The sequence below is a fragment of the Macaca thibetana genome, chromosome 4 (genome assembly GCF_024542745.1).
Source record: "Macaca thibetana thibetana isolate TM-01 chromosome 4, ASM2454274v1, whole genome shotgun sequence".
Classification (NCBI taxonomy): domain Eukaryota; kingdom Metazoa; phylum Chordata; class Mammalia; order Primates; family Cercopithecidae; genus Macaca; species Macaca thibetana.
In genome coordinates this window covers 12,576,323-12,599,249 of record NC_065581.1, presented here as the reverse complement: position 1 = coordinate 12,599,249, position 22,927 = coordinate 12,576,323, and the positions used below count along the sequence as shown (strand labels likewise).

Sequence of the window (22,927 nt, the reverse complement as noted above, 5' to 3'; positions counted from 1 at the left end):
AGCTCTTGCAAGCCTGCCTAAATTTTGCCATCAGCAGAAGCAGAAGAAAAGTTAACTTAAATGCTCATAAATGGTCAGTACAAGTCTATGGTTTGCTCTGTCCCATTACGCCATCCTGATTGACCTTCCTCCGTACCATTTCTTTCCGCTGTACCACTTCAATAATAACCTCAGCAGCTGTGTCTACTGTGTGTTTATTATGCATCAGGCAACATTCCAAGGATTTTACATCATTATCATCTTTACTTTGTACAGCAACCCTATGAGGGCTGTACCATTACTGCTACCATTTTACAGAAGATAAAATCAAGGCTCAGAGAATTCACAGAGCTGAGTGACAAGGCTGAGATTCAAACCCAGAGCCCACACTGGTAAACACAAATCGGATCCCATGAGCAACAACGGGATATGTTTGACTCTTATTTTCTATTTAAACAACAGGTTTAAATGTTGTAACAGGAGAAATATTTAGGAATGCATATATGTGGCAACAGGAAGCACTTTGGCATCCCTCAGATCATACTCTACAGGTCAGGCAAATGCAGAGATGTGTGTGTGTGTGTGTGTTGTGTGTGTGTGTGTATTTGGGAGGTGAGAGAGAATAGAGGGGAGTATAGAAAATGAATCTAACAAGTTAAAGGTGGGATTGCTGTTCGACATAGTCAAATGGCCAGGTCAGCAGGCCCATAAGTCCATCACTTCCAAGTGACTTATCCAAAAGAAAAATGAAACACACCTTCCTAACCCTGCCATTAAAGAGATACTACTCAATCTGAGCAGCTGTTGTGTACTGTTTCTAAAGCCATGAAAGCATCTTTTCTACAGCATCTCAGAACATCTTTAACAATTTGGTGAAAGACCCAGGAGCTCTTATTCACACCCTGCTTCAAGCAGTAGAGAGCGCTGCTGGCTCAACAAAGCATTTTTTTTTTCCCCAAGGAATGATAGTATCCATGTATTTACACAATACCTGTGCCTGTGGCAAGCCTGACTTAGATGAAGAAGTGGAGGCTGAAGGAATTTAGAGACACTTGCCTCAGGTTACAAAGCAAATCAACACAGACGGAGTTTAGCATCCCCAGCCCTGGAGTTTCCACTCAGTTCTTGGACTGCTACGACCCTGCATTGTGCTTGTTGGTATTAAACCTGAAGATCTCCCTTGTAGAAGGTTCTCACAGGATCCCTCTCACCAAAAGGTGACGGAGGATTACAGTTTACCCTAACAAGGCCAACATCTTAATCTCATAATGAAATCTTCTGAGAATCCCCTCTGCTTTCACTCTGAGCCCCCATAAAAACCTATCACCATGTATGCCCCTCCACCAAATGGTCGCTGCGATTGGCACCTGTCCTGGCCTTTGCCTTTGGAATGGAAAGTCAGGATAGTTTCAAAGTTTCGTATACAATAACAGGAAAAAAAAATGAAACAAAGGAACATTTTAAGCAGCAGTCCCCACCTCTGAGCTGTTTCTTTCCAATCTCAGCCAAAGTTTTGCATACCTCAAATCCCTTGAGAGCAGAGAAGACTATAAAACCAACAGTTAAGATTTTTTGGAGGGGGGGGGGACCAGTGGGGAGGTCACAACAGAGGAAATAAAAATTGTTATAAGTTTTATCTTCTAGCATAGCTTGCTGCCTTTCACAGTGTTCTAAAATGGCAAACAGAGAGAATTGAGAAGGAGGAAAAATTGAACTCCAATTTATTTATCTCACACTCTCTAGCATTAGTACAAGAAGTAGTATTTGCTGGAAAGATGTTAAAGTAGCATTTGCATTTCAAGTCAATCTTCACATTTTAGTTTATATGTAAGGAACAATAAAAGTCATAGATTAAAGACTCTTTTCAACTTGAAAGGTGGGAAAACAGGATTTAAAGGAAAAGAAAGAGGAAACCTGGTAATAGATTGTGTCCTATATAACAATCAATATTCTCTAGTTGACGGGTTCATTAGCTATTAAAACCAAGAGCCTTTCTGGAGAAAAATCATTATAAAAAGTACCATGGATGGGGCTTACTGTTGTCAGAGAGGTAATGGTTATGCTAGAAAGTTCTCTGAAGAAGAAATCTGAAGAACTGCATCTTAGTGCACGTCAGTTTCTCAGGACCTCAGTTTCTTCACTTATAAAACCTGAGTAATAATATTCTATCATTTCTTTCTTGTTAACCTTTCTTGTAGACATGTTTTATATCATAAATATTTTATTAGAATCAAACAAGCCTTTTAATGTAATAGACGCAAGAAAAAATTTTATTAGCTAGCATCTTTCAATTAAGGTCTTAAAAAAATTCTCAGTTGATTACTCCCATTTTATGATTTAGAAAGATACATAACAAAGGCAGATAAAGAGATCATGTTAAATAATTTGCTTTAAGTTTTCCCCAAATTGATCTAGTGTCACCAGTAGAGTTGTAATGGCCAGTACATTCTTTCATTTGCTAGAACAAACACCTTGCTGCCAATCGTGACTTCTTTCTTTCTCTAATGCTCCCAATTCATTCCAATAGGAAGTCCTGTGTGGTCTCTATTTATGACATATATCCAGAGTCTGACTACTTCGCATTGCTTCCATTGCCACCTCCCTGGTCTGAGGCACTAACTGCACTACTGCCACTGCCTCCTAACCGCTTCCACCTGGGCATCTCCCCACAAATCTATTCTCAAAACAGTAACTAGAGGGATACTTCAAGATGCAAGTTAGACCATGTTCCTCCTCTGCATCAAATGCTCCAATGGCTCTCATCTCCCTCAGAGAAGCGAATCCCTTCAATAGGCTCCAAGGCTGTATACGTCTCGCCCCCTGCTAACTCACTCTTTTCCACCATGCAGCCGTGCCGGCCTTTGCACTATTCCCTGAAAACACAGTTACATTTGCATCTCAAATCTCCCATGCCTTTTATTCTCTCTGCCTGGGTTGCTCTTTCTCCAGATATCCTCATGTTCTCACCTTATCTCACTCACCTCCTCATGTGCTTCTGAAAAGTCACTCTCTTTGTGAGGTCCTTTCTCAGCTTTATATTGAAAATCGAAATCCACCACAACCTGCAGGATTGCCTGGCCCCCTTCCCCGTTTTATTGTTCTCCACACTATCTCCCATCTTCCCATCTTCTAATACCTACTTTACTTAGTTTTTTGTTTGTTGCTTGCTTTTCTCCTCCCCCATTAAGTAACTTTTTAAAATTATAATTGCCCCTTTTATTTTAGATTCAGGGGTTACACGTGCAGATTTGTTACATGGGTACATTGCATAATGCTGAGGTTTGAGGTATGAATGATCTTGTCACCCAGGTAGTGAGTATAGCACCCAGTAGGTAGTTTCTCAGCCTTTGCCTTCCTCCACTTCTCCTCCCTCTAGGAGTCCCCAGAATTTTTGTCTCTTTAGTTGTCTGTTCATCCCCAGAGCTTAGACTAGTGCTTGACATATAACATGTGCTCAATGAGTAAATGATACAATAGAGACCCAGACACCTCAGCCTTAGAATGTTTGACTTCTCCTAAGAACCCAGGAAACTTCTATTTCACTTATCATACCTAATTCATAGTCTCTTTGAAAGGTAGGTGTTTTTCCGCATGTTCTCACTCATAGGTGGGAACTGAACAATGAGATCACTTGGACTCAGGAAGGAGAACACCACACACCGGGGCCTATCATGGGGAGGGGGGAGGGGGAGGGATTGCATTGGGAGTTATACCTGATGTAAATGACGAGTTGATGGGTGCAGCACACCAACATGGCACAAGTATACATATGTAACAATCCTGCACGTTATGCACATGTACCCTACAACTTAAAGTATAATAATAATAAATAAATTTAAAAAAAAAAATAAAATAAAATAATAAAAAAAAAGAAAGGTAGGTGTTTTTAACCCATATTTTACTAGAGGAAAATGACATAGCAGGTGGTTGTCTTCCTTTAGGTCATAGAAGCAGTTAAAGAGGAACTTCATGAGAGGCCTAGGCTTTTGGACCCAAAATTTTCACATGCTTCATTCCCCCAGATCCCCCAAAGAGCACGGTACATTTTCAAAGCTGAAGTGCTATCATGTTTTGTGGATCATATCTTTTGCACATGACACCCAGAATTCCATTCCATATTATAAAACTATTGCTTAAAATAATTATTTATCCAAGGAACTTAAATTATTTACAAACAGTTCTATTTGCACAGGTAAGTGTGTCTTTTTATAGTTTACTTACAATTGGGTTTTCTAGTATCTGCAATTAGATTAAAATATGTAAGTTCACTAGATTTGTAACCACATCTCCATCCCAATTCCCATTTTAGAAAAGAAAAAGTTCTTTAGACTTTAGAAGGACTTTGATATTGGATTGATCTTCAGAAAGATCTTTGAACTAATAGCTAAATTAAGCACAATTAATTCATTCAACTACCCCATAAGCCACAGTAAATCAACACTCAGAAAACCCAACCACTTGGGTCACTGGGGCACTTTTCAAAATGATTCAGTTTATGGGGAAGCCCTAAAAATGTCATTCTGTTTATCCAGGCATCTAGGAATGATGGCAAGTCTGAACACTACCAAGATATCACCTTCATTAATGATGCCTATGATGTGGTGAGAGAGATGCTGTTTTTCCTGCTGCTGTTCCCAGGGTAGCCTTTAGAAAACAAAGGCATCAGCTATGTAGATTCTGTGGTGAAGCAACGTTTAAAGAGGTTGTTCATAGAATCATGGCGGTAGCAGACGGAGACTTACAGAGGTTATCAGATCTGTGTCTTTCCCTTCCGGCAGGATGATATCAACCACACAGCATGGCCTAAGAGACGGTTAACTGGCTTACGCACTCTAGATCATTGTTGTTCTGGTTGTGACATTAACTGTCCATGTCTTGCTGGATTAAGTCTTTAATTTCCCAGGAGGAACACAGCGATCATAGAGCCATAAAACAATCTGGTATGAGTGATAAGTAGTGGAAGGAAATAAATATGATAGGGGTATAGAGGAAATAATAACTAACTTTGGTTGGGATATGTGTATTTGCACAGTGGAACGAGTAAGGAGGAATATCAAGAAATGGTTCAGAGAGAAAGTATTTTATTTGTATTTTGAAGAATAAATGCAGTTTTTTTCAAGTAAGTAAATTTAAGGTATTCCAGGCTCAACTTTAAGCAGAAGCAAAAGCATGAGGTTTGAAAATCATGGCATGATTGAAAAATCATGATGAAAAATCTTCCCAAGTATATGCTTGGTGGGTAAGGAAGGGGAGGAGACATCAGAAAAGTATATTGTCAAGTCTTAAATACTTTGCTGCATCACAATGAGAATTTTGATAAGGATATGGACTTTCTTCTGAAAGCAATGAGGAACTGCTCAAGTGTTTTAAGAAGGATAGCAGAGAGATAAGATTTATCACTTAGAAACATCACTCTTGCACAGCTTTAAAGAATTGGAGCGTAGCCAGAAGAGGCAGAGAGATGCATTAGGAGGCTTTTATTCTAAACCAGGTGGGAGATGAGGATGGCCAAAGCTGAGTAATGACAGTAGATGGGATATAGAAAGGGGGTTAGAATTGACGTATGTTAGGAAGGAAGATCTAACATAATTTATGTTAGAACAGCAAATTGCTGTTGGTTAAGTGTGAGAAGTCAGAGAGAGTAAGCCCTACAAGAATAAAATTGCTTGGGAAAGGTAATGGAGTGAGAATTGGGTCAAGGTCTGAACCCTGGAGACTATGAACATTTAAGGGATAAGGAACAATAAGTTAGGAGGAGATAGCCGAAAGGAAGGGAACTGGTAAGGAGTCAATATTTCAGAAAGGAGAGTATTCCATGAGTGTCTTACTTAGAAAGGAGAGCATTCTGGCTGGGTGCGGTGGCTCACGCCTGTAATCCCAGCACTTTGGGAGGCTGAGGCGGGCAGATCACGAGGTCAGAAGATCAAGACCATCCTGGCTAATATGGTGAAACCCTGTCTCTACTAAAAATGCAAAAAAAAAAAAAAAAAAAAAATATTAGCCGGGCGTGGTGGCGGGTGCCTGTAGTCCCAGCTACTCAGGAGGCTGAGGCAGGAGAATGGCATGAACCTGGGAGGCAGAGCTTGCAGAGAGCCGATATCGCATCCATGCATTCCGGCCTGGGTGACAGAGCAATACTCCGTCTCAAATAAAAAAAGAAAGAAGGGAGAGCATTCTAAGAAGGAAGAAAAGATCAGCAATATCCAATGGTGCAGAAAGGTCAATTAGAATGAGAATTAAGATGAGTTCATTGATTTTTCAATGAGGAGATTAATAAAACAATCTAAGTACTGGTAGGGGAAAAACAGTTTGGGATTATTTTAATAAGAGTTTCTCTGTGTGTGTGTGTGTGCATGTGTGTACATGCATGTTTGCTTTTTGAAATGGAGAGGATCTGAGCTTTTGTTCATACTGAACCTAAGGAAGAGGATAAAGATGCAAAGATAATGGAGACAATGATTTCATAGCTTTCAAGTGAGATATGAAAGGTCCGCGTCTCAGTGACTTGAAGAAAGCCTTGGTTTTTTTCAAGGAGGAAGAAGGAATACATTTTCCTATGAGACCAGGTGATGGGGTGGAGGGAGATATGGATGGATAGGTGATGGCAAAAAGAAATGGAAGATTTTCATGAACGGTGGTCCCCCTTTTTTTGAGAAACAGAAAATTAGTTTATATCCTGACAGTAAATAGATATAGGGCAGTGTTGAAGGCTCAACACTACAAAGTATAGAGTTAGTGACTCTGAGGAAGAGTTGAAAAACTACAAGCTATGTTTGAGTGTTCGTTTGAGTTGGGAATCACAAATGGCCCCATCCTGCTCCATGCTACTGCCTCCTTTGTGAATGCTTATTCCCTCTTCAAAGCTCACATTAGATGCCATTTCCTCTAGCATGTTATCTGTGATAGAAGCCATCCCTATAACTTACTCACTTTTGAATCACTAGGTTTGAGTTAAGTGCCTGGAACATTGCAGGTGGTCAATAAATGTCTGCCCTGGAACCACACATTGCATGGAAGGGCATGAGCAAATTCCCAGAATGGCCAGAATTAATTTAGACAAAATTTTTAAATCAGTGAAATTAATCTTCATCTTCTTCCCACTTCTCTTCTCTTCCATCGTTTTCTGTCTCCTGATGTCTCTGCCATCTGTCTTCAGTTCCACTTCCCATACCCATCAGTAGCCTTCCCCTTCTGAAAAAGTCATCTTTGCCCTCAGCTGACTGTATTCTAATTTGTCGCAAACACCACCTTAACAGTTAATCCAAAAGTCAACAACACTTAAAATAGGACTCCTCCCGAGTGTATTTGTTTTAAAAAGGAGAGAGACTACTCTTTGTCTAGAGAAGCAAATGAGCTCAAATATTAAAGAGAAAGAATCCGTCCTGACACATGGAACCCTTCCTTCTGAGTGGCTTCCCTGCTAATAGGCTCAGCTGGTTTCTCAAGGAGGAAGCCACCATCACCACCTTTTCCACTCTTGGAAAGAGATGACCTTGCTCATTATCTGGAGCAGTGGGAAAAACATAAACAATTGGTACACTGCCCTAATAAAAATTGAACAAGCATGTATATGAGGGACAGCCATACTCTAAAACACAAATTGTATGTCTCTCTTCCCTGCTCCATGCTAATCTCTGTCAATACCTTTCACCTCTCTGTAAATGTTCCACTCTACTATGACCTTTGCTGGAGTCTGTGTTGATAGGGAGAGATTTTTGTAGGTTTTCCTGCCATTCTCCTTTATATGTATTATTAATGTCAATACTGGGTCGATATTCCTTTTGCCATGAAATGTCCAGTGAAAGTCTAACATATGAATTGATTACTCTTATAGGAAGCAACTAAAAGAGAAAATTGAAGTGCTTGTATAGAAGAAAGACATCCTTAAAACCAAGAAAAATTAAGGCATCACTAATAATATTTACTGAGCCATCAGAGTGGGCATTCATCAGTTTAAACCTGTTGTGTGAGTCTTTTTGCTGACAAATATCTCTTGGATATGATGCAACTTTTTACAATAATTCTAGGTGATCCTCCTGCATCCAGGAAATTGGTATTCAGAGCTTAGCATGCCTGGGACCAGTAAATAAAATTTTCCTCCGTGTAACTAAACCATTTGATTGCTGTTATTTATCTTAACCACCATGAATAAATTTACAAATAGCAGGTTTTCTTTTTCCCTAGTGTGTCTGATTTTCTACCTATTCTTTTGAGTCAAATTACATTGTTTATCTCCTAGTGACTCCATCATTTATGATTTTCTGAGATTTCTGAAGGCTGAGAGATACTCAAGGCTGGGTTTGCCTGAAGAATACTGAAATCTGCTCATTTGAATCTCCTTCCTCCACGAGTTTCTTATCTGGTCCCATCCACAAATTCACAAAGATGTTGCATCTGGGGGGGGAATCCCAATTAGATCTTACCCATCCCAATTTAGCCCCTGTTTCAAAAGAACAGAGGCAGGAAGAAAACGGAAGCACCACCATTATAATTTGTAGTTTCCTGGTTCCGGTGTGACTTGTTACTTTTTCTGTTTACTACTTCCTCCGTGTAGCTCTCCATCCCTTCCCCTTTTTCCTATAGGCTGTTATTTACCATATGGTTATATGCAAATTGATATTTCAAAAGAAAGGAAAAGAGACACAAAAGTTCTGCACCTTGTTCCTCCTTAAAGGACAACGTTTCCAAAAACAATAACTTCTGAGCTGAGACCATGTGTGGGAGCAACTACCTCACGGGACCACTTTTTAGAACCGCAACATGTGCTTGGGATGGTCTGGGTTCCTAAAAATAGTTTCTTTTCTTTTGTTAATAAAATTAGAGAATGCTGATAAAGTTCTCTTAAAGGGTCAAAAGAGGAAAGCTCATAAATTACAGCATGCCATTAATGAACAAAGCCACAAGAATGCAGATTGAGAAACAGCAAAAATTACAGGTCACAAGCTCTGCGATGTGAAGGAGTAGGAAGCTTCCAGCCTTTCCTCCAAAGGCAAGATGAAGAGCTGGAAATGAACTCACCCTAATCTCTAAATCAACTTAGATAATACCAGTTCCCATATATCTTTTACTTATCTCAGATGAAAACAAAATTGAGGTGAAAGAAAGCCCAGGCATGCTCTTCAGAAGCTCTACGCAGAAGACAAGTTGGTCAAAAAAATAATAACTACTTCCATTGTGTTTTTCTTTTTTTTTCTATAGATCTAAATAAACACAAAAATAATTATCCTTCTCCTTCTTCTCTCCTTCTTCGTTTCCTCTCTCTAATTTTTTTTAGAGTTTTACCAGACTTCTTTGCCAATTAGAGCCACCGCAACTAAGCCCTAGATAGTCCCTTTTTAAGACGTCTTCCTGGATGAGCCCTTCTCCTCCCACAGCACATTACATTTCTTCCTGTATGTACAGGTTGACCACATTATTTATGGTCAAATTTGGACACTTTTGAAAGTGAAAGAAGTGTTACGGTAGGTAGTCAGGCAGAGATGACCAGGGCAAGAGAGGCTTCCCCACTCCCCCGTGTGGGACAGTCAGACGACCATCAGGTGATAGTCAGGTAGTTGTTAATTGTCTCTCCAAAACAATAATTGGCTGCAACCCAGGCAGGGAAAGGCAGTCTCTCAATAGAAACACCTGAAACTGGTGATCAGCAGCTTCCCAGTAAGATCTCAGGAGCTGGGCGAGTAGGGTCACACCTGCAAACTAAGAGGCAAAATGGCAGAGTTTAACTGGATATGACCTTATGGGAACACTCCACCGGTAAGGGAAGAATGCTTCAAGGGAGCATGCGCACAACTCCAGTAAACACACTGTGCATGTGGCTCCTCCCAAGAGCTGGAGGTCCCTGCTCATGCAGACAGCCTGCCCTAAGTAAAGGATCAGGGGAGAAGAGGCACTATGCCTCAGAAACGTGCCAACATATAAAACCCCAAGTCAAAAAAGTCAAACAGAGCACTAGATCTCTCACGTTACCCACTTGTCCCTCTTGTTGTGCTTTATTTCCTTTTGTTCCTGTTCCGAAGCTGTTTAACAAACCTTCACTCCTGCTCTCAAACTTGCCTCAGTCCCTCACTCTGCTATAGGCCCCTCAGTCGAATGCTTTCTTCTGAGGAGGCAAGAGCTGAGGTTGCTGCAGACCCGTACGAATTTGCTGCCACTAACAGGAGTGCTGTTAATAATTACTCTGGGACAGGAATACATGGCGGGGGGATTGCAGGCAAACTGGCACTTACATTCACCCCACTTCCAGGTACCCATTCAGCTGATTCAATGCTGGTTTCCCCTTGACCTGCTGCTTTTGGAGTCCTTCTCAAGTTGCTTCTTGTGCGTCAACTGGGTGGTAAACTCAGTGGCCTCTCCTCTAGGATTCCCCTCCCTTTCACTCAATAGGCAACATCTCAGCAAATGCTTTTCTTTCTCAAGGTCAAGGGAAAACATTCAAAACATCTCTTGTGAAAGTTATGTATTGAAAAGGCTGAAACCTGAAGAGTACAGGTGTACATGAAAAATCTCTCTCCGGATAAATGCTTGAGGAGACCCCATTCTCTGTGATGTGCTTAGGTCACATTGCATGCCTGTATCAAAACGTCTCTTGGAACCTAGAAATATATACAGCCACTATCTACCCACAAAAATTAGAAATTAAAAATGAAAAAAAAGACAAACCTCTTCCCGCTGGTCTACTTCATTCTGATCCTGGTTCTTTGGAAACCCTTTTTTTACTTCTGCTTTTTTTTTTTTTTTTTTTGGCAACTAGTTAGAACTTCAGGTAAAATAAATAAAAATGTATTGTGATATATACAATACGTACAAAGAAGACTATGAAACGTTTATGTGCCATTTAAAGAATAACACTTAAGAATAGAATATTGCCAGTATTTCAGAACCACCTTCCTCACCTGGTAAATCTCCATGATCATGTCCTCCTCCCTCCCCTTGCCAGAGGTGACAGCTCTCTTTAATTTTCTGTCCATTATTACCGGCTCTGCTTTTCAGTTTTTCACACTTGTGTGTATCCCTACAAAAGATTTCTGCTTTTTAGGGGGTCAGAGGGTGCTTTCATGTAATAAGGGAAGAAAACTGTCATTCTTCTAAGAGCAAATTGTTCTTTTTAGATAAAAGAATAATTACTAAAACCTGCTGTGCTTTCCAAATACTTAACCAACACATCACACATCAACACATGTGGAAGGGAAGAGGCTTTAGGGAAAATCCTCAGCACTCACACTCCACTTCTAGGGCTCTGTCTTTGTGTTCCATTTCCGTATGGATTAAAAGCCAACTTCCATTGTTCAGAATTTTACATGAACAACTAATGTCCCCAAGGAAGTGGTGACTGATGTGGGATTTCCAACTTGTGGCAATTCTGCAGGCAGAGACCATGTTAGGCAAAACTGCCAACTATGTGAAGTATGTTGACAGTGGCACTCACTAAATTCCTATCCTCTGAGCCTCTGTGCTCACCTGGACAGTCAGTACATTCTCTCGTGTTCTATCATTTTGTCCATTCAAACCTTAAAACTAATCCTTCACATCGATGAAGGAAGGAGGGAGGGAGGAGGACATGATCATGGAGATTTACCAGGTGAGGAAGATGGTTCTGAAATGCTGGCAATATTCTAGTTCTTAAGTGTTATTCCTTAAATGTCACATAAACGTTTTGTAGTCACCTTTGTATGTATTGTTTATACTGAAGATATAAACATTTCCCACCCAAATGGTCCAGCGGTAAAGGATAAGGGTATTTTGAGGGGTTTCTGTACATGACAAGGCCATGAAAAGTATAGATTTACTTTTATTGTGGAGTATATCACATATACACAGAAGAATCTAAAATACAACTGTACTCTAAGGAATAGTGATGGGCCGGGCACGGTGACTCACTCCTGTAATACCAGCACTTTGGGAGGCCGAGGCAGGCGGATCACGAGATCAGGAAATCGAGACCATCCTGGCTAATACGGTGAAACCCCGTCTCTACTAAAAATACAAAAAATTAGCCGGGCGAGGTGGTGGGCGCCTATAGTCCCAGCTACTCGGGAGGCTGAGGCAGGAGAATGGTGTGAACCCGGGAGGCGGAGCTTTCAGTGAGCCGAAATCGTGCCACTGCACTCCAACCTGGGCGACAGAGCGAGACTCTGTCTCAAAAAAAAGAATAGTGACAGAATGAACACCCACATACCCACCACTGAGCTTTGGAAATTGAATATATGCCACACCTTAAATCTTCCTGGGTAAACCTCAAAGGCTGCTTCTCCCGCCCCTCATCAGAGGTAACCACTGTCCCTAATTTTGTGTTCATCATTCCAAGCTTTTCTTTATGGTTTTAACACACGTGTATATAACCCAAAACAAAATACAGTTTAGTTTTTTCTTTGGTGGGAATTTATATGAATTGAAATTTTTATTTATATTTTCCTGGGACTTGCTCCTCTTGCTCAAAATTATGTCTTGGGAAGTCGTCCTGTTGATGCCTGTGCCTGTAGCTCACTAAATTTTCACTGTTGCACAATAATCCTTCCTATGAATGTATTCACTCTCCTTTTTTGTCTCTGAGGCAGGGTCTCACTTGTCACTGGGCTGGAGTGCTGTGGTGCTGCTATCATGGCGCACTGCAGCCTTGACTTCCTGGGCTCAAGCCATCCTCCCACCTCAGCCTCCCCAGTAGCTGGGATTACAGGTGTATGTTATCACGCCTGGCTACTTTTTGTATTTTTTGTAGATATGGGTTTTTTGCCTTGTTGACCAGGCTGATCTGGAACTCTTGGCCTCAAATGAGCTGCAGGCCTCGGCTTCCCAAAGTGCTAGGATTATAGGCATGAACCACTGCTGGTTGTAGTACATAATATTTAAATTCCCACCAGATGTAGATGAGAAATCTCATTGCTCAACATCCTCTTAACATGTGCTACTGTCTGGTTTTACTCCCAATCTGGTGAGTGTGAATTGCAATATCATAAAACTTCACTGTGATTTGTATTTGTGCTTCTCTGATTAATGATGAAGCTGAGTTTCTTTCCGTGTGTTTATGGGCCATATATGTTTCCTTTTCTTTGGAATTCCTTTTTTGGGTCTTTTGTCCATTTTTCTATTGGGTCATTTCTCTTTTTCTTAATAATTGCTTGGAGCTCTTTAAATAATCAAATTAGGAATAGTGATAGATAAAAATATTAACTAAATTTTATTTACTTTTATATATGTGGTTTGTTTATATTTGCTGTTCCATAGTTAATCATTTCACCCATTTGACAAAGAAGAGTTTTTAGTTTTAAAGTCATTGAATTCTTCAATTTTCTTCTACAGAGTTGTGCATTTTAAATTTTGTTTATAGGTATATCCTACATTCTTTTTTGGGGATTATATGGTTTTGACTTTTACATTTACGCCTTAATCCTCTTTGAATTTGGTGTTTGTGTATGGTGCATTTGTTGAATAGTTTATCTTTTTCTCATTGATCTCAAATACTACCCCCTCCATAAATCAAATTTTTCATATATCTGTGAATTTGTCTCTAAATGTCCCATTCTGTTGCTTTGGCCTATTTCTTTATTAATGTGTAATATCACATTGTTAATAAGTTAACAACTATAGTTTTACAATGTTTCAATATGTAATGGGACAAATTCCTTGTTTTTCTTCCTTAGGAGCATGTTGGCCATCCATTACCCTTTATCCTTTACAGAAATTTCAAAATCAACTTGCCATGTTCCATGAAAAAACCTGTTGGAGTTGTTACCATAATTACACTTGCGTTTATGTCCGTTAGAAAAGAATGGACAACTTTATGACATGAATCATTTTATCCAAGAACATGGTATATTTTTCCATAATTGAGTAATTTACTGAACTTCAAAAAGCTCTCTCCTTCTCTATAGGTGTCTTACATGCCTTTTCTTAGATTTATTCCTATGTGTTTATGTATTTTATATAATTTATTACTTTTGTAAAAGATATTTTAAATTACATTTTCTATCTGATTTTTTGATATATATAAAATTGCTTTTGTTTATTCATTAATTTGTCAATTTTTCTTAATTTAAATAATTTATTTGCTGATATTTATCTATTTAAACAATGTCACCTGTTAATAATGAGAGGTTGAGCTGGATGTGATGGCTCATGCTTGTAATCCCAGCACTCTGGGAGGCTGAGGTGGAAGGACTGCTTGAGTCCAGGAGTTCGAGACCATCCTGGGTAATATATGGAGATCCCCGTCCTTACAAAAATAAATAAACAGTAGCCAGGCGTGGTGGCATATGCCTGTGGTCCCAGCTACTTGGGAGGCTGAGGTGGGAGAATCACTTGAACTCAGGAGCAAGGCTGCAGTAAGCTACGATGGCACCACTCCACTCCAGCCTGGGCCACAGAGTGAGATCTTGTCTCTAATAATAATAATAATAATAATAACAAGAAGAAGAAGAAGAAGAAGAAGAAGAAGAAGAAGAAGAAGAAGAAGAAGAAGAAGAAGAAGAAGAAGAAAAAAGTTGATTTCTTTCCTTGTAATTCTTAGAACTTCTCTTTTTCTTGTTTTGTCTTGATAGTTGAGACTTCAACTGTAGTGTGAAAAAGAAGTTGTAAGACTGGTCATCCTTGTCCTGTTCATGATCTTAAAAAGAATACTTGAAACTTTTACTATTATATATCATATTTGCCCTAGAGTTTTGTAGGTCTTCTTTATGAAGTTAAAGACATTTCCTTCCTAAGTCTTTTTACTCATTCTCTTTCTACTTTCGTGAAAGTACTATCATTAATGTTTATTGATTTTACTGAACATCTTTTTTGCAACTATGGATGTAATTATATGGTTTAATCTCTTTTAACTTGTTAAAGTAGTGAATTACAATAATCTTGATCTGTAGTTTTCCTATTTTGTTCTGTCCTTGGCTAGCATTTATATCAAGGTTATGCAACTCTCATAAAATATGCTGGGAAGTGTTCCTTTTTTTCTGTTTTAGGATTTATGTAAGAAATGTTTGGTAGCATGAGTAAACTCTTCTGGCATGGTATTTCCTGTGTGACAAGATTTTAAACTACAGATTGAATTAGATTTTACTATACAAGGGATTTCTAGTTCCTCTTAAGTTATTTTTATGTAATATTTTCTACAAATACATATATTTCATCTGTTCACAACTTGTTGGCCTGAGGTTGTTCATAATATTCTTTTTTATTCCTTTTTAATGCCTATGGAAAGAATAAGAATCTTCTCTTTTATGCCTAATGCTATTTTTTTTTCATATTCTTTCCTTTTTTGGGGGTAAATATCACCAAACATTTATCTTTTTAAGGAAAAACTTTTAGCTTTTTGAAATTTTACTTTCTGTTTCATTTGTTTTTGTACTTATTTCTATTATCTTTTTTTGTTCCTTTCTTTGGGTTTATTGTGCTCTTCTTTGTCAAATTTTTTTAGGTTGGGTATTTAGTTCACTCAATTTTAAGACTTTCCTCTTTTCTAATGTAAGAATTATAAACAATATTTTTTTCTCTGATAACTGTCTTTGTTGCTTCCTATAATTTTTAAATACAGCTTTTTTTTTTTTTTTTTTTTTTTTTTTTTTTTTTTTTTTTTTTTAGTGAGAGAGAGAGATGGGGTCTTGCTGTGTTGCTCAAGCTGGACATGAACCTCTGGGCTCAAGCGATCCTCCTGTCACAGCCACCTGAGTAGCTGGGACTACAGGCATGCACCACCATGCCAAGCCTAAATATAGCATTTTTCTTAACTCTAGGTGCATAAACATTGAATAAATAAAGCAATTTGTCCAGGTATTTATTTACATAATCTGATAATGTGTTGAGAGCATTAGGGCATAGAATACAGTTTTCATAATTTCTAATGTACTTAAAAAAAATCTTAGATATACCTCAAATAAATAACTCCATAATTTCCTTTCCCTCTCAAGTATACATGCCTTACCAGGGTAAAAAAATAAAATTAGCACGTTTAAAATCAGAAAACATTCTTACGTAGGGCCCATGACCTTTTGTATTTATGCTACCTAAAACATAGAGAAGACTGAACGTTATATGTATAGCTAGAAAAACCAAGACTGAATGTGCTTTTAGTTCATCCTCTTTCCAATTAAACATTTCCTCCCTCGCAGGTGGATCCTTTCAGGGGCCCTAGTTTTGGAGCCCAAGAGCTTGGTTTGTTGTAGACTCAACCTCTTAATCAAATGTATCTTTCGCAAGTCATTTAAGGACTTCACAAACTTCAGTTTCCTTATTTTGTTCATTAAAAATCATAATATCAAATTCCTAGAATTTTTCTAAGGATTTAATAAATGTGAAAAAATTATTTAAAATCATACTTCATATTTACAAAGTAAATAATTACTAATTATTGTTCTCCCTATGGTGGTATTTCTCCTCAAATTTTCTTACCTTTTTTTTTTCTCATTTGTTTTTCTACTTTCCTACTTCCCCTAGGAAGCTTTCACTTTCCCTCTCTAAATACTGGAAAGGGGTCCTGATCCAGACCACAAGAGAAGGTTCTTGGATCTTGCACAAGAAAGAATTTGAGGTGAGTCCATAGAGCAAAGTGAAAGCAAGTTTATTAAAAAAGTAAAGGAATAAAAGAATGGCTTACATAAGCAGAGCAGCTCTGAGAGCTACTGGTTGTCCATTTTTATAGTTATATCTTGATGATATGCTAAGCAAGGGGTGGATTAATCATGCCTTCTCTTTTTAGACCATATAGGGTAACTTCCTGACATTGCCATGGCATTTGCAAACTATCATGGTGCTGGTGGGAGCGTAGCAGTGAGGACAACCAGAAGTCACTCTTGTCTTGATTGTGTGGATTTTGGCAGGCTTTTTTACTGCAACCTGTTTTATCAGCAGTGTCTTTATGACCTGTATTTTATGTAAGCTCCTATCTCATCCTATGACTTAGAATGCCTAACTCACTGAGAATGTAGCCCAGCAAGTCTCAGCCGCATTTTACCCAGCTGCTATTCAAGATGGAGTTGCTCTGGTCCAAACACCCCTGAGTCTTCTGGTTTAGAGGCCAAGTGTTAGAGATTCAATCTTCATAGATGGGAAATCCCCTATAGATCAATTATACATTTAAAGCACCTCTTTTTGCCAAGGAAAAACAAAGGTGCAGGGAATGATTATCCCAATATCTGTAATTGGGGGTGGTAAAATTTCCTAGGAGTTAATGGTAGAGTCAAGACCAAAACAGAGGTTTCAGGACTCTTCTTACCTGATGAGTGGCACTTTAAATTTTTATTTACTTAAGTGTTTTGGCCAGTAATTCGCAACCTTTTTTGAGGTAGTTATGCCCATAAGACATCCAACAATGGTCGTCTATGAGTCTACTGGAAAAAAATAACACTTTTATTAAAAGGCTTGATGATAGCTATGTGATGTTAGTCCACAGAGTACCTATTAAGTGATGAACTTCAAGATGCCTAAGAATTTAGAAATAAAATAAAAGTCAGTCAGTAAAATACAACCCTACATTGCAAAACCAGACATTCAAAAGCCAGTATGGGACACAGAATGTGGCAACTGGATAAAAAGTATTTCATTGTTGTCATTTATTTTGTCTCCCTTGAAGAAACAGTCTCTAATGGCAAGTCACTTGACTTATAAACTAACAGACTTCATTAAATAGATATTGATTGATTGGACATCAGCAGTCATTCACTGAGTTTCATTCAGTCCATCCAACTGAAAACACGGGATATCATGCTTGCCCCTAAGGTGCCGTGACTTTGGTACACAACACCTAAATGTCTCCAGAAAGTTCACAGATGCCTGGCTAGCAGCCATCACTCCTAGTGGAAAGGATGCCCAGTACCCAGCTGATTCCATCACGACAGCGTCCTTAACAATAGCTATAGACTATTGCTTGTTTAACCTAGCTTCAGGGACCAACATCATTCACAGAGAGGGAGCAAGCAGGGGTCTGGTCAGTCACGTCCAGCCTCGCGCCTACAAAGAGATTAGGCAAGGCTGTGGAGTAACGTGAGCAGTTTGGGCGTCCACTGTCCGGCTCCAGTATCCCCGAGTCCAGAGGCAACAGGAGTCTCTAGACATTATGCACTGTAGAGAAATCAAAGAATTCGAGAGCAAGGCCCTGGAATGCCTGGCTGCCTCCCAATTCTCTTACGAAGAAATAAATTCCATTGTTGTCTCACTCTCCTTTCCGTACTCTCGGAATCAGCAGTTACTGTACTGCAGCACCTTTCCCTCTCCAAGGAGACTCTCAGCCACAGCAGGAAGCACAGGGATCTTAAAATACAAACTCACAGTGCTCCCCACATTGATCTCCCACATGAACCCATCTCTCTTGTCACGGACTGTGGGCTTCGTGACTTTCTCCATGTGCTGGACTGTTGCGTGGTCACTGTTGCCAGGGACTCTTTGAACTAATCCCAAGCCTATGTCAGAAAAGCCTGTGATCGATTCCCAGTGCCATCCTGAACCACGAGATTGGAATATCGCACCTTTCAACTGCCTGGGCTGATAAACAATACAGCATGTACTCAGCTTCATAAACACTCTGCCTTGTTACAAAGGGCATTGCAAACTCGCCGTGATAGGACTTGACCTTAAAAGCTATAGACAATCTAGCGGAGCACAGACGGTTTCATAAAGTACAATCACTTCCTGGAATTCTTGGGCCAGTGCAGTCGGAGCCGTGCAAATCCTGTTTTCCTTGCATTGTTTCCTGCATGTGAATATCATCAGTCTAGCAGGTCTGTAACCATGGCACTTGTAAATAGCCGAGGGGCGACTTCTGATAAAGGCATACAGTTTTAAGAAGCTTTTTTTTTTTTTTTTTTTTTTTTTTTTTGAGACAGAGTCTCGCTTTGTCGCCCAGACTGGAGTGCAGTGGCCGGATCTCAGCTCACTGCAAGCTCCGCCTCCCGGGTTAACGCCATTCTCCTGCCTCAGCCTCCCGAGTAGCTGGGACTACAGACGCCCGCCACCTCGCCCGGCTAGGTTTTTGTATTTTTTAGTAGAGACGGGGTTTCACCGTGTTAGCCAGGATGGTCTCGATCTCCTGACCTTGTGATCCGCCCGTCTCGGCCTCCCAAAGTGCTGGGATTACAGGCTTGAGCCACCGCGCCCGGCCCTTTTTTTTTTTTTTTAAAGACAAGCCCAAGTCAAGCTCTACAAACACCATATAGCAACAACCAAGTTGACAAATGGCAGTTTCTAAAGCACATATATCCAGATCCAGATCCAGATTTGTTTTTAAATCACCAAAGGAAGCAGAATAATTGACGCCCATTGTATTGAGGGTACCGTCAGTTGTTTTTCACTTGTTGTAATGTAAATTTCCACACCAAATCCATAGAGATGGACACTGACTACAATTGCTAGCAATTCTTTCCACAGTATGTTTCCTTTTCCACTGAATGGGGCTGGGAAATTTTAAGTGCTCCGTCCTTCAGTTTCTCCAGCCGGCAAGAGGAAGAGGAAACACCAGTTATTTCTTGGAATGCTCGGTTTAAAACTTACTCTTCAAAAGTTTGACACCACTCTTCCTACTCCAACTTCATCCTGGGGCTCCACAGGCTCTTATTTAAGCTTTGAGATGATACAGTGAATGAAACATGTAGTCCCAGCTACTCAGGAGGCTGAGGTGAGAGGATCACCTGAGCCTGGGAGGCAGAGGCTGCTGTGAGCTTTGATTGCGCCACTGCCCTCCAGCCTGGGCAACAGAGTGAGACCCCACCTAAAAACCAACAACAAAACAAACAAACAAACAAACAAAACGGGGAGACACACACAAATAGACTGCTTTAAGTTTCTGGAAAATCCAAAGATTTTTACTAGATTTACTGCAAATGCCTCAGTATACAAAGTTTCAATTGGCTGAATCAATCCTGATTCTTCCGCCTTGAATATTATTGAAATGTTGGTTGAACTGAAAATGTAAGTTAGTATTCTTAGCAGATGTAAAATGTGGTGGATATTGGGCTAACTGTCAACAAAAGTGTTTTAGGCTGAGAAGGATATCATTGGGAGAGAAAGAAAAGAAGAGACTACTCATACAATAGTATGAGACTATTGCTTATGTTTTCATAGAGACTTATGTTTAATTTTTTAAGATTCAGAAGTCTTTCTGAAACTTTAAATTATTTCTTTTTCTCTCTCTCTCTCTTTTTAGAGATAGGGTCTCTTTCTAGCTTTGGCTGGAGTGTAGTGGTGCAATCATGGCTCACTTCAGCCTCAATCTTCCAGGTCAAGTGATCTTCCCGCCTTGACTCCTAAAGTGCTGAGATTGTAGGCGTTAGCCACAGTGCCTCGCATATTTCTATTTCTGAATTTAAAATAAAAATCTGTAACATCTGACCAGTATCTTCACTTGAGCATCAAGGACAAGTTTGACGCCTTTGGGAAAAATTATGTCTCCTATTATGCCAACACATGGTAAACACTAAAAGTTTTAGGATAGTAATTAACAAAATATACCCCGGTTCAATCCTTTCTCTTAAAATAATTAGCAAAAGTATGTTTGATGAGTTGTTTTCTCATGACATATCTTAGAATGATGATCTGCTTTCAAATCTTCACTTTCCATGAAACTACTCTGTGTTTCAGGTGTCATCTAACTTTTTTTTTTTTTTTTTTTTGACAGAGTCTCGCTCTGTCGCCAGGCTGGAGTGCAGTGGGGCAATCTCGGCTTACTGCAACCTCTGCCTCCCGCGTTCAAGCGATTCTCCTGCCTCAGCGTCCCGAGTAGCTGGGACTACAGGTGCCCACCACCATGCGCTGTTCATTTTTGTCTTTTTAGTAGAGACGAGGTTTCACCATGTTGGCCAGACTGGTCTCAATCTCTTGACCTCATGATCTGCTGGCCTTGGCCTCCCAAAGTGCTGGGATTATAGGCGTGAGCCACCGTGCCTGGCCCATCGAACTTTTTAATATAGATTGTATGATGTTTTCATTAAAAAAGCTGGGCTCAGAAAGGCTGTATAAAGCCACACAGCCAGCAAGCAGCAGAGTCTGCATTTTAATCCAGACATTCATGGCTTCAAAGCAATGTTATTTAACTCTAACAATGCAATTGAACTAACTGACATCAGACACAAATATTCTGAAGAACCTGGAGAAATAGAAAAGAATTGGATAGAACTGATGGCTCACGGGCAGAAATATAAATGGCATTGTTCAGCCATGAAGCCATATAATTTCAACGTGACTTTCCTTCTCTATTGTCCTATCTCATTGTCTAGCTTGTAATGTGGTCACAATCATGTCACATGGCTGACTTCCTGCATATTTGGTTTCCTCATGGGAGTTTAGTAATTCCTGATTGATTTAGAGCAATAAAATAAACTAAAATAAATTCTAGTTTTTTCAACTTCCATGCCATAGAAGTGAAAATGTATTATCACATTGATGTATTTAACCACTTCCCCTGCACGAACTAGTGATATGATGCCAATTCTCGAAGGATCTGACTTCTCTTTACATTTATGTAAGTTCTCTGAGCTCAAGGGAAAGGTAATATACACTTTCCTTGGCAGCCAGCTGGCTCAGAGACATTCTCTGTTGGTTAAAACCATTTCTCTGGGTCCCATTACCATATTGCCTGCAACCTAATAATGCCACACCAAATTCGGCCTTCTGATAAGCATGAGTAACTTCCTCTATAGCCAGAGGGAGGCACATAGCATGACTTTGGAACCAGACTTGGCTTTATATATTATATTTACTTTAGGGGGCAATTCGTTTACGGGCACAGGCAGGGACATAAATACTTCCTTTTCATGACGGTCCCAGAGGGACAGCAGGCATACAATGTGGCTTCATACCACACAAACAATTCAACATAGAAGACTCCTCCTAGCATAATAAACAACCCACAGTCACCGTGTTCTTGACATTGACAATGCTTTTTAAAGTTAGATCAAAAAGGTGCTTGGGCTTTTTAAAAATGTTTTTAAACTTGGTGTCTGTCTGGACAGGGCAAAAAGTCCTGTCCATCTGTTGGACACAGTAGACCTGGAAGTCGGATGATTTAAATAAATTGTGCTTGCAGCATTTTGAAGGCATTTTTCCATAGGAGCTACATGGTAAAAAGAAATTATTTTGGGTTTTCGTTCTGTCCATAATGTTTAACCAGTTATAGTTTATATTACTTTTCTTTTGATAATTAGACTAAGCCGGGTAGAATAGAGAGAAATCCAATAAAGAAGTGAAATTCAAGCCTACATTTCTCAGAGGATCACTGAATACATCTAAGATTTATAATTTTAACTATAATTAACTATTAACTTGTAATTAATTATATAAAGTATTTTGATATTTTGATAGATTTCTTAGAAGTTTTATTTTTCTTTTTTAAGAGAGGCAGTAACTAACTTCTCTTTTAAAAGAAAACTAGCTTAAACATCAATTGGAAGTTAAGGCCAATATTAGAGAAACATCAAACTACTTCCAAAAATCAACCAGTCTGTCTCACTCTTTGTGTCTGTCCTGCATTTTGAAAGTTTGGAAAACCAATAATAGAAATTTTTCTCCAAAATAAATTAAATATCATTTACCCAGGAAAAGGAACAAAAAGTTTATCAGTCCTAAGAATGTAGTCATCAACATATGTCTCTCCGTATAAATGTATGCCTTTCTGTTTAGAAGAGACTAAACATTCTTCAGACAGTATCTACTTATACTCATTAACAATTTATTTACCAAGAGTATGCACTGTTGCTTACTAGAGTAATACTGAGTAAGGAAAAGGAATTCAGACCTGTATCCAGCCAACATGGGTATTAATGTCTCTAACCAGTCATATCCATGTTAGAGATTGTCTGGTTAGAGTGAGAGCAGGGACCCATATGTGACTGGGACATAAACTGAGATAGATAAATCCCCAAAGACAGACATGGATAAATTGCTAAGGGAAACCCTATTTGAATTTCAGTAGACTCGAATGTTAACTCCTGCCATCACAAGCAGAACAAAATATTGTATGCTCAGGTACCAGAGTGTT

The 22,927-nt window shown here is 39.3% G+C and overlaps 2 long non-coding RNA genes across 2 annotated transcripts in view; both read left to right on the top strand.

Annotated features, from left to right (window-relative positions):
- LOC126953736 (uncharacterized) overlaps positions 1-22,927 on the top strand; it is a 105,084-nt gene that overhangs the window by 45,701 nt on the left and 36,456 nt on the right. The window contains exon 2 of the long non-coding RNA XR_007725334.1: positions 16,399-16,492. This is a non-coding gene — a long non-coding RNA (uncharacterized LOC126953736). The remainder of the gene's footprint in view (positions 1-16,398; positions 16,493-22,927) is intronic.
- Positions 18,140-21,291, top strand: LOC126953742 (uncharacterized). Its single transcript, XR_007725340.1, has 2 exons — positions 18,140-18,677; positions 20,572-21,291. It is a non-coding gene; the product is annotated as an uncharacterized LOC126953742 (long non-coding RNA).